The sequence below is a fragment of the Numida meleagris genome, chromosome 4, assembly GCF_002078875.1.
Source record: "Numida meleagris isolate 19003 breed g44 Domestic line chromosome 4, NumMel1.0, whole genome shotgun sequence".
In the NCBI taxonomy this organism is placed as follows: Eukaryota; Metazoa; Chordata; class Aves; order Galliformes; family Numididae; genus Numida; species Numida meleagris.
This window is the reverse complement of record NC_034412.1, coordinates 11,212,554-11,229,560: the sequence shown is the minus strand read 5'-3', so window position 1 is coordinate 11,229,560 and position 17,007 is coordinate 11,212,554. Positions and strand designations below refer to the sequence as shown.

General features: G+C 38.3%; 1 long non-coding RNA gene across 13 annotated transcripts in view; it reads right to left on the bottom strand.

Moving 5' to 3' along the window:
* LOC110397952 overlaps positions 1–17,007 on the bottom strand; it is a 152,759-nt gene that overhangs the window by 41,898 nt on the left and 93,854 nt on the right. For all 13 annotated transcript variants that reach the window (XR_002438105.1, XR_002438104.1, XR_002438107.1 and 10 more), the window contains one exon: positions 16,359–16,544. This is a non-coding gene — a long non-coding RNA (uncharacterized LOC110397952). The remainder of the gene's footprint in view (positions 1–16,358; positions 16,545–17,007) is intronic.

The following is a 17,007-nucleotide window of genomic DNA, read 5'->3' as shown; positions in this document are numbered from 1 at the left end:
TTTTTCTGTATTACGTGAGGATAGAGTTCCAGTAGTTAACAAGTCAAAAAGTATTCCTGGGGGTGGGAGAGGAACTAGGTAGATGCGTGCATTCCACAAGTCCACTGTATTTCTGGAATTACTGCTCTCATCCATGTGAGAAATAATTATGATAAAAAATAGACCTGACCTGCAGTACACCAAGTCCCAAGGAAATGCTTTTTCAGGCTGCACTCTAAATGTTCCACTCCACCTTGGCCAAAGCACGATGACATCTCAACTACTGGCTGCTGCTCAGTGTCTGGACACTAAATAGTCTCTGGGCCAAAAGTTGCACTACTGTAATTAGGAATAGTTCCCATAAAATCGGTTTCTCAACATCTATTCTCTTGAAATTCAAAGCCAGATTTGGCCCACCACATGGACTGAGTTCAACTGAAAGCTAGGGGCTAGATTCTGCTCTGAGTTATGGTAAAGTAGAGGAGAATTAACTCCTTTGGTTTTAATTGGCTTCAGACCTCGGATCTCATACTGACATAACTGTGCTGACCTCAGTGGAATTGATCCTAATTTATGCCACAGTAACTGAGATTGCAATGTGCATTGTTTAAATTCTGTTGAGTGCGTCTTCTTCCAGGATGGAAACTATTTGCAAACTATAGCAGCTTCTTTCCTAAGATTGAGGCTTGTCATATCTGAGATTTTTGGTGGGGCAAGGGTGTGGGGAAAAGGATATGAAGCACACTTTTTGTTTAGTGCTACCTTGTATACTTTGAATCCGGCAGTGTCCTGCTAAATTATTGCTGTCTTCTGAGGAGACTAGAGGACTCCTGTCCTCTCATCCTAATATAAAGAATGTTCTAGTTCTGTAATCACCCTAAAGGAGGCAGGAGAACACCTTTAAGAACTTCAAATGGCAACATACAGTGGATTTACTCAGGTTTTTTTGTATATGGGCTTTCATGCTAATTGATTTTTTTCTTGCAGCTTCTGCTTTTCCCTACGTTACACATTACATTTCTGAAGCATATGATGAATGGGATGCTGTGCAGCTGAAAGATCACATGTCTCAAATGGCTCACTTGGCTCTCCCATACTGAACTGCCTGAGTTGCAGCTCTCTGACAAGGGGAATGGTTGCTTTACTCTCAGAACACTGTAAGTCTCAAATACAATATAAAGGAGCCTTCACCTTGCAAGAATAATATGCACACACACACGTGTGTGTGTGTGTGTGTGTGTGTGTGTATGTATATACAAACATGAAAAGCAGCTCTGTCTTCCTTTACTTGCACTGGAAATACTGTTTTTCAGGCTGACTTTTTCCCCTATTAGCAATGAAATTTGGCCAGGAATCCCAGCACGCCACAAGAAATCAAGCTGTGACCACATTAAGCGTGACTGGCAGGGCAAGGTTATAGCATGTAACACTATGCTGTGGTGACCTGTTATAGAGTTAGAGGCTGGGAAGTGTGAGGTTGGGTCAGATAACCTTATTGCAAGTGAAGCACAAAGCAAAGCTCAAAGCAGCTTTGGTTGTTTACTCTTTCAAGAGGCATTTAGTGAGAACTTTTTATTTTGAAAGCATATTTTGAAAACTTCAGCTGCAGGGCTTGTAATTTACCTTCCAGAATCAAGCTGTGTACCTATGGGATACTCCTACTTATTCTACAGTGTTTTGAAAAGATTTTCTAAAACTTCCTGTACAAAATGACTGCTGAAATCAGGCTGTCAAAGGCAGAGATGTTCAGCTGCTGTGAACTAAAGCACTGCATCACTCAGCCAGTAACAGTGTAAGGCTGGTGGATCTTTCCTGTGAGGAGTTCTCTCAGCATGAAGTTAGGCATTCTTTTAAGAGAAAAAGAAAGATACAAGTGAATTCTTGACATTATCAGTGAAATTTCTTCAAATCTGTATTTGAAATACTGATTTTATTTATTTATTTATTTATTTATTTTGAGGCCTTCTTATTTATTTGTCTTTCATCATTTTAAATTTCACTTACTCCTTAGACTTAGCTGCGCAAAAGGTACTGCCAATTTAGTGTGGCTCGGATGGGAATTTGGTTCAGTGTTTCAAGGCAGGGTAAGGAAGAGGCTGGTATTAAAATAGGCACAAGACACAGTACATAAATCAGCTTCCAGAATCACACTGAAGCACTATATGAACTTTGATTTCTGAAGTGGCATATTGGAAGGGCACACTGCTCCTTTCTTCAGTGTAAACTGGAAAGGAAAGGAGCTTTTCAAGACAACCAGAACGGGGACTGTAAAAGGTCTTGAATGTCCCATTCCCATACCAGTGGTAAACATGTTCTAAAGAAGCTCATTCACTTACAGCACCTTTGCCATGGTCCACATCTTTGCGTGACATCACTTGTGATTTATGTCACTGTAAGGAGAGGCAACTCTCACCCCACCCGCAGCTGGAAAATATTTCAAATTTTTGGAAGACATTACTGAAGCCAATGAAAAGATAACCTTTTGACATTTCTAAGTTTTCATTCACACATGTTGGGTAAGGTCTAAGGACAGTTAGGATTTAAGTAAGTGCTTAAAAGGTCAGTACTACAGCCTTGCTTCAATAATACAATCCAGAGCCGTACACTGGGCACATGTATCAGATCAGCAGCAGCAGCACACTGAGCAGGGAAGTGCTTTGATTTAGCATACTCATTAGGGAGCTGTGTGTGGCCCCAGCAGGACAGAGGTAGCAGAAGCACTGTCTCTTCCTAGGGTGCAGAGCAGCCTGGGATTACTGAATGCCAATCCTTGCAAGCACTTCTAGAAGAGCAGGAGTTTAGAGCACTTTCTGTATCCTAAAAAGCTTAAGATGCTGTGAGTATAAGTGGTCATTTAGGACTGCCACAGCATAGGCCTTGACATATCTACCTCAGTTCTGATTGATGCCAGCCCAGCCTGTACTTAAACCTCAGTAAAGGAGCACCATAGCTTCCCAAAAAGGAAGATGAGTCTATGATGAATCTTAGCATTAGAAAACTTCTGCTAATGTCCAGTATGAGTTTGTCTTGCTGTCAGTTATTTTACTATCACTTCTCTCATTATCCACCAAGCACATGGAGATGGAATTTAGGAATCCATTTATTTGTGTGCAGACTCTTAACTCTGTCCTGTCTTCTCCACTTTAATTATCTTCAGTTATTCAGTCTTGCCTTTTCACTTGTACTTTCTAGATTTTTGGTCCTTCTCAAAGCTCTTACCTAAGAACACACTCACTTGCCACTTCACATCTGTCTGCAAGATGTGCTCAGCACTGGACCTGAAGCCCTACCAGTGCACAGTAACTTTCCTTAAGAGCTGACATGTAGTTCTTTCAGTCTCTCTAGTAGGACCACTTTCAGCAGAGGTGCCAATGTCTACTTTCACCATTTAATTAAAAGCGAAAGCAGATGTACTGATGATAAGAGAAGCCAGGCATTTAGCTGGCATAAATTAGTTTGAGATCTTAAGTCTATCAACAGTGACTCACATGAACTGTGTGGTGAACCTTCCAGGTTTACAAATGCCCTGGCACTAAAACCTCCAAGCCTCCTGATCTGTTTCATTCCAAGTGCTGCTTTTGCCAACTGCAGGTTGGAACTATACCATCTCTCTTGGATTTGTGTCTGTAAATCTAAACCTGCCTTGCTGTGTGATGGATATAAAACTTTGGTTTATGAATGCTTGCATAATTAATAACAACTGTTTAACCAGAAGCAATTGCTGCAAGAAGTAGTACTAAAATCATATTAAATCCACATCCTGCTCTATTTTTTTCATTGTTTAAAACTCATTAATTAAAAGGTTGCAATTAACTATTTCAGTATCATCAAAATGCACTGACAATGCATTATATTCAGTGTCATCAGCTCTGCTTAACTCTAAAAACATGTTTCTTTGATTTGAGACATTGCAAAACATTCATAAAGGTATCCCAACAAAGGGTGTAATTCAGGTTGGCACATCACACAGCTGATTTCACAGATATACCAGTTAAAAATTAACAAATGAAACCTGAGCAAATAATGCAAATTAACAATACTTTCAGAAGCAAAAATGTTTTAACAATAAAATTTGGATAGTATCTTATCTTTTCCATTCTTACTATTTTTTCTTTGTTGGGTTGTTGTTCTGCTCCCACATTTTCAGATTTGCTGATCTTCAGGGTTAGACTTGACCGTGGGGGAAGAGAACCAATTTCTTTTACAGATGAAAATATTTAGTTGATAAATCATATTATTCCATTTAAATTGTTCTTATTTTATCCAGCTTGGTCTCCAGACTTGTTACCGCATGTTTTCATGAACGCTTTGGTCATAATATCATTTCTCACACTGTACAGCGGAAATAGCATATTTCTTTCAATTGATGGAACTGAAAGATTTGAAAAGATTTTGAGACTGACCAACAGTGTCATCTATGACAGTCTATATGACAGTCTACCTTTGTTGCAGGCACAGCTGAAGCCTTTCAGACTAGAAAGGATCATGGAATAATTATATTATAGAATGTTTTACTAATAACAGGAAAGAACCATTTCTGTTACTGTTGTTTAGGTGTGCTGGTAAATCCACTGCCCTAGTATGGTAAGGAGAAAAGACAACCTGGATGGATAATTATTCACAATGGATGTTAAAGGTCTTAAAATTTGATCTTTATCTGCAAGCTGACAAGGTAGGTCATTCCATGTCATTGAAACGAACTAATATGAAATTGCATTGCTTACTATAACTACCACAAGGTCTCTTGTACTGCTAAAGCCAAAGTACTTCCATAAAATCACTCTTCTGAATACCGTCACTATACTTGCTATTTGCACTGGTGTTCATAATAATAAATATTTTAAGAATAGCAATACTGCAGCTGCCTTTCAGTGTTGGCATTTCCTAGTCTTTTTGTAGCTTCTGAAGCTCACACCTTGCTGAGGTGAATGCTCTAAGGAAAGGCTAAAAAAATAGATTGTTGTTGTTTGGTTAGGTTGGGAGGAGTTTTGTTGGTGCTGTTTCTGTGGTTGCTTTTTTTTTTTTTTTAAAAAAAAAAGACCTTTGAACGAAAATAGCTTACAGAATTGGGTTACCAGATCAGCAGGTCATGGCTTGCATTATGCAAATGTGAGACTGAGAAATTATTTTGCAAGGAAAGCATAAACTATATGGAATATAGTGGAATGTGTACAATATAAGGAGACACTCTCCAGTCTCCAAGAGATGGCATTTTTTTAACTGCTAACAGTGTTTCTTCTAATTTCAGGGCTGAAGCAGTTTCATTTGTCCAAGTGCTTGTTTCCTGCTGCCACATACAAAGCACCCAGCAATACTTTGAGACAAAAATTGTACTTGTCAGGTGAAGGACAGAAAATGTAAACTGCTGTGCAACAGAGGCTAGAAGCTCTGTTAAGGCCTAAGCTCAAAAAGTAAAAGATTTATTCTGCCAAAAGCAAGATAGGTATTTGATGAGTTAATGTCTAATAAGATTCAAGTTAGCCTTCAGATAGAGGCCTCCGGAAGTGAAGATGGATATAATTTCTGAGAGAGGTTGTAGAATGTCCATGTATTAATTAAAATAAAATAAAATAAATATAAAATCTCCAACAAAACATAGTAATAATTTAAGCTAAAAGTAAAAAATATGTGTAGATTTAACTCTTTGCTGAGGAGGCATCACATGACCTCACAGCGCCTTCCAATTCTGCTTTCTGAGTGAAATCAAGAATGGATGATGCATTTTTCTCAGTTGGATTCAGCATGCAGATCTTTGTGTTGGTACTAATTTGTCATATTACCTGAACTGTGCTCTGCAAAACTGTATTTCTGTGGCCTGCTTTTATGGGTGTATTTCTACAGTATTCCCTTCTGTAATAAGCAGTCATCCAAATTACCAGTGGGACCAGCCTCTCCCAAGACACCCTCTGTAAGTTGTTCCTTAACTACTGATTTCTACCAAAGACTTCTGTGTTTCGACATGGAAATTTTTATCACTCTAAAAATGAATTACAGTATTCATCCAATCACAAAATGACATTATGAAAGCAGCTTTTTTGCTGATGTGGTGACTATAGAGTTGCTTGACATTACTCTGGTAACAAAATTTGACTGGATATGTTTTGACACCTAGGAAACAAGGACACTGATGGAAACTGATGGACCCCATGTCAAAAGAAAAACAACAAACCCACGAAACAAAAAACAGCAACAATAATAATAATTAAAAAAAAACACAGCTGGCTGCAGGATGACACTCAGCAAACTAATAGGTGAATTGTAAAGAGCTCCATTCCCAAGGGGCAAAGCCAATAAGGAAAGGACTGAAAAAAAAATAGGGAAAGTGAAGACAAGCCAATGCTTACATTTCTTATAAAATTAACAAAGAAATAACAAGGGGAATTTTAGAACTTTATAGACAAAGGCTGATAAAGAGTTAGTTTTAACTGGAATAGTTGACATTCAATATTCAAGTTCCTATTTGTGCTATACCCTTCAAATATAACTGTGCTCATAAGGCAGAGTGCCTCCTTACTAAGTGTCCTTTGTTCATGCTTTTAGTCTTTTTCTTAAATTTTGACATAAACACGTTCCAGAATACTGTGAACAAAATGCCATCCTCAGGAGGACTAGCATTTGTAGACAGGTTGTGTTGTGGACATTTCATTTCAGAAGCCAAGACCTTTTCTTACTCCCCACAAAAACCTTTGTAAACACTTCTGCTTTCACGTTTATAAAGTATATTTATACATAATCTCCCAGATCTCTGAAATAGAAAACATGTTTTGGGAATCAATTAAATACACACATTTTCACATATTTTTTCCATTCTGAACTGAACATTTGTATTTATCATAGATTGGTTGCTTTTCTCTGTCATTGAGTGATAATGTCATAGGTAAAGGATTTTTGACAGTGCTTAAAGCAGAACTGTGATAAATAATGCAGCGCCAAGACTTCAGTATTAGCACAGTCAACAAACTCCTCAAAGTAAATGATAACATTTACATATTTTACCACCTGCTGACACCATGTTTCCATTTGTACTGACTCCAGTAGCAGACTATTTCTAAAGCCAGTCAGAAAGACTTGATTATTCTGCTGTTTTTGAGCAGTCTGTGAAGTCCCTGAGCAGCAGATTTTGGAAGCTAAGAGACTGACATAGCTGGTATATTCTTAGTATTCTTTTATATCCTGTAGTCAACTACTGTTGACCTTTGTAGGATGTAAAATACATATTGGGAAGTTGCACCTTCGGCCTTCTCCAGAATGGCCACTCTCACTGCTCTATGCAACAAACAAACAAGCAACTTACAAACAAACAAAACCCAGATAACACTCACACAAATTAATAAATAACAAGAAATGATCTTGTTAGCAAGAAAAGATTCTGAAAGCAAAATACTGAAAATCAAGCAAAAGAAAAATAGAAGTTTCTGTCAAGTGACTTGGCTACATTTTCCTTAGTTCTTGGCTAGAACATTTCCATTGATAGAGTTGCTAAGTGCATTCTATTTACAAATATAAACACTTGATTTTGATCAGCAAAAATGCATCAGCACACTTGAACAGTGTCAATGATGACATAATTACACTCACAATTTCCTCTCTGTAATGATTTTTAAATGTCAGCAGTCATTTTTTGTCTAATTGTAGCTTACGTGTCAGCACTTCCTCTTAAAACAGCATGTTTCTCTCTGCTGGAATTTCACACCTCTCCACTCACTCACTCACTTCACCAGTGAAGATAATGAATATGATATAGGACTTCAGGATATTTTCACTCTTATGCTGTTTTACTATTTAACATCAAGCAGGCAGAGTGAAGGTGTTTGGTTTTTTTTTTTTTTCAAATGCAGAGCTTAATCATTTAAGCTGTAAATAAGTATTTGATTTTAATGAACAAATCAAGTATTCGTTTCTTTTGCCCCCTGCTGTTGCTGTGCTAATAACCTGTTTAAAATCATGGTCCTGTGATAAAAATATTCTCAGTCATCTCTGCTGCTTACTTACTCACTAGAGGAGAAGGCTTATCCTGCAATGCCAGACAGCTTCCTGCTCAGTTCAGTGTTTAACAAACTGTGAAAGCAGGTGACCCTTTCTCTGCAAAAACAGCCTGCTTAACAATGTCACTGCTACTGTCTCATGCTATGGCCTAGAAAGTGACATGAAATGCAATTTTGCATGGTGCCAGGCCTCAAGATACCACAGCATAACAAATAGGTGCATCTGGAGTTCATCTCAGTGCCCTCTTCCTCTTTTCATAGATCACAGACCACGTCATCAAGTCTATGGAAGTGTATCACTTGTGCAATGAACTGGAAGCTCTGCATTGAGGTTAGCAGCAAACGTTTTCCACTCATCTGAACATATGCTTGAATTGGAAATGGGGGCTGAAGAGGCCTCCTTCAGTCCCATTTGCTCAGAACTCATTCTTGTCACTGATGATGCTTAACGCTAGGGTTCTGGAGATAAAGCTTATAATTTACTGGCCCATATGTTATCAAAATAAGCAAAGAGCCATAAAGAACACATATTGCAAAAACAAGTCATGAAATAATTTTAAGGTATCTGACTGAAAAAGAATACTGTTGAGTACTTCTGGTCAGACACATGTATTGACCCCATTTATATGTCTTAACGGGTCTCCAAAAGATGAATGTATAAATAATGTGTAGTTGGGGTGTGTGTGTGTGTGCCTTTCCATCTAAGGCCCATGATAATTTTAATTATTTTGATAATGTCTCTGCAACATTAGCACCACAGCTGTGATACATACACAATACTGTGTACATGCCCATAGGTACACAGTGATCATGTGTATATTCACACAAAAGCATGTTGTTGACTTGCTTCTCTAATTCTTTGTTATTTATGCTGTGTTTTGTATCTTAAACTTTCATTTTTTTCCCTTTTTGATTAAATTGGCACCTTGGAAATTTTCTGGAGGAGTTGGAAATGACAAGAATTTTTTTTAAGAAGCACACCTTACCTGCTTGTGAGATTTGTCCATGAGTAAAGACTGCCTGAGAGTAGGTGCTTCTAGGTCACCCCACTTGGGCTGTCCCCAAGGACAATTTCATTAGGGAAGCAAAGCAAACCAAAGAAACTAACAACCAAGCAGTCAAGAGGAAAAGAAATCACATTCTTTGAGCACTTCCAGGGAGAATAAGAGTCCTGAAGATCTGAAACGAGGAATGCAGTGTGTGACACTAACTTGTTTGTACCTATCTTTGTGAGAACAGGAATGAGTCAAGAACTAGCAATGCTGAAAGTAAAGAGACTGGACCCAGAAAACAATGAGACCGCTCATCTAGAACTTTTCCCCTGCCCTTTCCCTTCCCATTTTTCATACTGGAGAGAAAAAGAGCAGAAAGTATATTTAATTTAAATTATGTGTAATATGCTCATAGAGAAGTTGGCTATACTGAAACTTTTACCACAACATTTCTGTTCCTTGTGAGCAAGCTCCACTCCTGTGTACTGCACTACAAAAAAAAAAACCAACCAACCAACCAACCAACAACAACAACAAAAACCCACCTTGTTTCCTGAGCTAAAGCTAAATTGGGAAAAGTGAAGGGAAGGGAAGAGCCATTCCTAGAGTTTCTGGCAGTTCCAGGTGGCTTGCTGGAGGCAATGAAAAGGGTTTGCTTTAGGCTACAAGGTAAAGAGGCTACTTGGAAGAACAGGGCAATCTGTTTCTGTAGAATAGCAAAAAAGTAGTAAAACGTATCCACTTGACTGTTTGGATACACCTGCAGAAGACAATGTGAACACTACACTGAGTTACCTGAAGCTCAATCACCCTGGCTAGGCATTTTGGAGTTTATAGGTGATTCTCAGTGTTTTTGGTTTGAACCTCAAGGTTTCAGTGACCTGTAAAAGGCAAAATGCCTGTCATCATTTTAAGTACTCTCATTCTTCCTACCTCCACTTAAAAATGTGGAAATTCAGAAAAGGAAAGGGGAAGTTTAGTTTTCCATTTCAATGGACCAGAAGTATTGGATTATTTCATGTTACACTTAGGAATTAAGTTTATGTTTGCCAACATTAGAGACTTAAGTAAGTTTTCCTATATATTCAGGCAAATAAATAAATGATGCATAGAGACAAACACATTGTTCATTTAGTGGCTGCTGGTGGTAGGTTCATCCTGCAGGAGTACAGAAAAAGTCCTCATACCAACTGAAATAGGTTTACAGCTTGTCAAAATAAGACTGTTACTTACTGTTACTGGCAGATTATTCATGACTCAGACACTACATTCAGGGCATTGGCTTCTGCTGCATCTGCAGGTTGAAGGATCTCATAGAATCATGCCACGAATTTTTCAAGTTTGCCTCTCAGAAAATGAAGTACATTATATTAGAGCCCACAAATGAAAAGGTCAGTTGATTTGCTTCCTATGAACTTGAACTGAGCCTTAGAAAACAGGGTGTATTAAAGACAGCTGAACGGTAACAATGACAACAGTATTTCCAAAAAAGATATATAGCCAACATTTATATATACGAGGTGGGATAACACAGTATTTGTACATTTCGTCTCATTTGTGTTACTTTTCACTAGCAACAACGTATGATATGCATGTCTTTCTGGATGCCCTTTTAATATACCTTTGATGCTTTTTGCTAATCTTACAAGGTCTACACAAGATGAACTTGGCCAAAAAGTTTTAGATTTAGATACAGTCTCAAAAATATAATGTCTCAGTTTTAATTGTCTGTCTTTCTTTTGGCAAAAACTTCGTGATATGATTATAGGTTCCACTGAGCTGTTACACTGGATATATTATTTTCAGATTTTTGTGACAAAAAAAAGTGAACATTTTCATTCATTTCATGAAAATTGCTACCAATTTTCAAATATCTCACTGTATTAAGTAAGTAAGCGAGACAATAGTCTAGCTAAATGTATGTTATTTTTTTTCCTTAGACCAAGCAAACGTAGTAGTTATTACTTAGTTTGGACCCTCTATGATTCTATGATAAAATACTTTTTGTCTCATTTTTAAAACCCATTTTACCCCAACCACATTGCCTTCTTAATCTCCTTTTCTCTAACTAAATTGAGAAATACAGCATTTTCCATCACTTTGGGTATAAAATATGTTTAGTTTATTTTGAAACACACTGCCATTTTCTAATCTTTAATTAATATCAGAAATACTTTTGCTTCCTCTACATCCCTCCAGTGAAAGGTTGTGCAGAGCAAGTCACTGAATTCCACATGTCCTGTGGGACTACGTGGGGAGCTACACACTTCTCTTTCACACACTGAACAAAAGTCAAATTCTTGTTTGCCAGTTTGTTCCCCACGCTCCGAGGTCTGATATGCTAAAGCTATAGGTGCAACATTAAGGTCTGAATATTGATGATCAAGATTTCTTGGGTAGTATCAAGGTAAGATCTGCAGTTGCTCTAGAATTCATATGGCATCTTTTCTTTTGATATTACATTGCTTTTCTAGTTTCTTATGTATTTTATTTATAGCATAGATGCTGTGTTTTTATTTATTTTGAGACCTAATGAGTTACAAATACAGTGTTCTTTTTCCTAACAGGACTAGGGTGCTAATAGTTCAGGTACTATCAGATGCACTATGTATATATATATATATAAAACGTATATATATATACACACACACATATACATACTTTTTATATTCATAAAATACAATCTAGTCAATACATGTCTTAATCCTTTAACTATCCTGACACACGTCTTTGGGATCAGCCACTAGCCTTAGAGTATAAAATCTCTACTTTTGCTCTAGTAATGCATCCCTTTGAGTTCACCTGATACACTGCCTAGTGTATATTAAAGATTCTCTCACTGGCTATCAGTCATACCTTCTAATCCACTCCACTTTGGGATCTAGACTTGCTTTCTATCTGTCCTGTCCTTGATAGTTGTGCTCGCAGTCTCAGAATAATGATTTATGCAAGGCTTGCCCATCCTGCACTAAGAAGCCTTCGGTATGATTTGATCTTTAATTTGACTTGATTTCCTCTGTCTAGAGAACCTGTCTGACTTTTCCCATCCTACAGCCAGAGTGTAAGCTAACACCTAAGTATTATGGATAAAAAGAGTGCCAACATTTGACTATACGTATCTGCTCAATTTAGCAGCTTGGTGTATAGATGCCATTATAACAAATTGCCTAAAATTGCCTTTTAAAAAGAGATGTCCAAAATTTGCATTTGTGCAACTCTCTTGTTCTTAAACACAGAGCTCCATTTCTTGTCCTTTTAAAATAAAGGGACTAAAAATGGAAACTTTCTTTGCCTATTCCCATTGCTTGTTCTAGTACGTGCATATGTTAGGTTGGATTAATTCTCAGATGAAGGGCTGACAATAGATAATAGTTGTTGGGTGTACCAGTGACAATTAGTTGAAGCAATAATGACATCCATTTTTATCGATTTTTTTTTGACTAAATTATCATTTCTTTAATGTGTGGAACCCTTTCCTACTTTGAGGAAAAGAGGAACAGAAAACCTTGTAAATATTTTATCCTACACACCACTTTCTTTATCTTGCACTTATTGCATGAATGGTACTATAAAGTTACCATGAAAGAGTGCTATGGACACCAGTGCACATCATTAAGTCTCCTGGTACTGAGAAATTCAATAGCAGTGACAGCCTGGAGGCTTTAGTCAATAGGAGAAGACCCATGGCACAAGCAATATGGATTGGCCAAGCTGTTCTCTTGCTGTGACTCTCCCTCTGGCTGTTCAGCCCATGTGCTGGCTTGGGACTCTCTAGGGTCATGTGCTATTGCAATGGCAACAGTTTGTGCCTGATGCTGGCACCATGGAGCCTGCAGTCAGCTGTAACTGAAGGCTGTTCAAGCTATCTAGCAGCAGTGCAGCCTGGAATTGGCCCTGACATAATAACTCTGGGTATCACCAACACAATGAAGGTGCGAATAAAGCCTGTTTTCATCACTAGATAGCGTCGTCATACTCTTTCTATCCTACATGCTATTAGCCCAAGAAAACTTGAAATTAAAAATGTTAGCTGGGATTTGTGTTGCAGTGATGCTCTAAAATCTTGAGAGAAATGGGATATCTATCAACAGCAACACATACTAGGATGCCCTCTCTCCTTCCAACCAAGAGAGTAACTCCACATTGCACAGAACAATGCTAAACAGTTACCAGCATAGCTGTGGAGGGTATCACCATGTCAGTGTGGCTCTGTGCCTGTGCTGGTCCTGACACAGTGCCACACTAATATGTCTAGGATCCGTAGTGGCTGGGTTAATGCAAAACCCAAGCCCTGTGCAGTAAGAATTTATTTTTATTTTTCGTAGATAAAAGGGAGAAGAGACATCCACTGTCTTACACTCATCTATGAAAAATTTCTGCTTTCCCAAATGCTTAGGGTCTTTAGGAAAAAAGAAACAAACAGACTGACTTCTCCAGTAAATTGTGAAAACATGCCCTTGACTGCTGCAGAGGTTCCTCAGTAAAGCACAGCTGGATGGTTGCCAGTGAAGCCTTAGTACAGTAGTTGGCTAGGGAACAAGGATGCCCTGGCAACCACACGTTAGTAAGGATGCTGCATAATCTTTAGCAAACTCTTGTGTACTAAGCCTGAGGGTAGGGGGGGGGGTCTAATTCTGCTTCTCAGTTATTTATGTAGGAGCTATGGCAGAGCAGCAAGGGAACACTCTCTCCATGGATGGAGAGCAATGGTATAGTGATGGAGCATTAAAAGTTTGTGGCTAAAGAACTTTAAACAATTTTGAAGTGTACTTACTCTTCCTTGTATCTGCTCAAAACTACCAAATGATGCAATGGTTTTCATTGTGGGATGGAAGATCTAAGGGAACATCACATTGACTCCTTTTAAGAAAAACAAAATTAAAGCTTATGGAGAGAAAAGGAGAAAATCCAGGTTATGAAAGGTAATTGCTTCAAAGTGCACTGACACCTGTTTGATCTGTGATTTAGTTTTGCAGCCTTCAACTCATCCTTTGTGTTAGTAAGTGTGCACCAATGCAGTGGGAGTAGTCATATGTTTGATGTAGGTACTGATGCCTTCTCTTGCTCTCTAAGAGCCTCATCGGGTCAATTCTTGCACGCTGAGGAAGCAAGATAGGCTCGCTTCAGACAACTGCTATACCACCACCGTCACCCATTCCAGCCTAAAACTCTCCATGAGATATCATTCTTTAATGCTTTCATAAATGCAGACTTCTGAGGAAAATACTAGGGATCAGATTATTATCTTAAATAAACTGCAAAATACCAGTGGTGCTTGCAGCCACTAAGAACTACAGCCATGTGCGTTCATTAATTCTGCCTACTATTGACAACCCAAAATCTACAGCAGCTCTTTGTAAGGCCTGGTGACTTCCAACACCCTGCATGTGCAATTTAGCTGCTGGTTCCTTTATGTGATAGGAACAGCCACTGCTAAGAAGCAGATGTGATACCATCACAAGAGATTCTAGTTCATTGGGCAGTGGAACAAACTCTGGAGCAGATCTCATGTATTTTGGAACAATGGTGTAAATATTATTTTAAGGTATTAGTTAATATTTATGAAGTATTTGAATTTCTTAGAGGAATCATGAAGTTGCTATAGGCATAATCATTGTTATAATAACTGATAGGAAAATATTGAGTTCTATACATAAATGCTAATTTTGTTTTGTTTCTTCTCTTAAGAGTATTTATGTACTTTGTAAAATTCACGGTGTATTTTTCTGTGTGTCCTTTGATGTCTAGGAACTTTAAAAAAATCCCAAAATATCAATATTTAAGATCACTATAAAGTCTTTTTCTCATGCAGACTTCTATGGGAGGTTTGCTAATGCTATGCACATTTGTTTGAATTAAACTCTTTAATGCTAGGGGAGGAGATCAGTTTGACATGGAATTCAACTGCTTTTGTTTTTTTTTTTTAAGGAGAAAAGGACTGATGGATTCAAGAGTGTTTGACTATATCTGGTTGACTGAACTGTTTCCTCAAGGAAGCATTCATTCAGTCAATGTTCTAAGGGTTAAGAAAACAGAAACCCACAGTTTTTAGTGAGTTGTTATGTACGTTGCCAGGGGAACTGTAGCTGGAATGTTGAAATGTGTTGTTTCTCCCCAAACCCACAGGAGCGGAGCTTAAGTGTGTTGGTGTAGTCTAATCCTTGCAATTAGCTTCTATGTGGTGGGGGGCTTACGGAACTGAATCAGACTAAATACGTGTTAGTTAGCAACACTAGGCAACATTCCCACCATTCTGGTTGGAACACACTCATTACTTATGTGAATTAGAATTTAAAGCAGAAAAGGAAGTATATTAAAAGCCTCTCTTATTGCTTCTCCCTGGACCCCATTGACTTCTTTTAGTAATACACACTATAGAAATTAAAGATCTTCAAGGAACATTCCTTAAGACTTACTTAGGTAGGAGAAATCATGAGGTTGATTGATCTTGACACGGGTCTTTAGTATCTGTATTGCCTTACTCTCATGCAATTTTACTGGTGTATACTTGGATGAAGTTCTATTGAAAATAACTGACAACAGAGGAAACAAATTTTAACCTTGTTTCCATTTTAATAGTTAGGCTTATGTACTGCCAACAACTGCAGAAAATCTAATCAAACTCCCTTCACTGCCAGATCAATTGCTGTAAGAAAAATCTATATCTATATATCTGTAGAGTTCTACTGTGACTTAGATCCTTCAAGAAATTGGGAACAATTATGAGGTCCAAACCATTCCAAACCTTTCCACTGCACCATCACTCTCAGCTGTTGGCCCTTGGCTGCCACCATGCTTTTGCACAAGTGGCCTGCTAGCAGCACCTAGTTGAGCTAAACTTAGCTGAGCAGCACTCAACCCCTGTTTGAGTCAAACACTGTTCAAGGCAGAAACTGATTTGCATTTTGGGTTATGCATTTATTCTGCGATGTGGTAGGATCTGTATTCAGGGAAATGCTTTTAGTTTTGTGTATGTTCATCCTCCTGTCACTCAACATAATTCTGTCATACTGTCCAAGATAAATGAGCCATTTCTAATTCCAATGGACATGGAAAACAAAGATTACTTCCTCCTTTGCAGTTGCCCTGTAAACATTTCAAAACCCTATCTTTTCCTTTCTGTAAATAGAACAATACTTTCCCAAGCTATGGTTTCTAAACACCTGATTACTCTTACTGCCTTCTGTGACTCCAAAGGAGGAACTGCATCCTGGGCTATGGCTCCTGTGACAGACTAGAAGTCTTCATCTGATCAGAGCAGAAGTAGATTACAAACACTTTATCCATATAAGTCCTGTGTATACATCCTTCTCTGACATTTCTTCCTTTTTATTTCTGCCTCAGTATGAAACCATTGACTAACAGGCTTTCTTTCTGCATCCAGATAAAACAGTAAACTTACTCTTTCAGTATGTCCTAGGATCTTCATCCTCCAGTTGTCCAAACTGAGGATTGTCTGAACTGAAGAACAAGGAAGGAGACTGGTTCATTCTCCTATCCTCCACAGCCCATTATCTCAAAGCTTCCTTCAAGCTCCAACATTCACATCAAGTAGAAAACCAGATCCATATGATCAGTGATAGAAAGTCTAGGGTAGAGAATTTAGAGTTTCCGTCAAAGGTCAGAATCCAAGTGTCCTATTTCTGCTGTGATCAGAACAAGTGGACAGTGCAGAAGGTAACTTGGGCATGCCAACTGCTAGCTCACATTTCCCAACCACAGTGCTGGCACCATTTGTATGAGACTTCCTGATGAAAATAATGATTTCAAATAAAAGAAAAATGATATAAGATCTTGATCTGTGATTTCTGTGCTCCTTTGCTCTGTGTCATTTGATACTGCGAGGCAAAGAAGAGCAACTCAAGAAGCATAACGTTTTGGTATATTCTCTTACCATCATTTACACCTCATGAAGCCTCCACACAGCTTATTTAGACCAGGCACACTTCTGAAAGCACAAGACTGCACTGAGGTGCATTGTCAAGAGCCAAACAAGGCTTTCCTGCACTCTGCTTGGCTCAGGTTTGTACTTCATCACCCAGACTTATCTA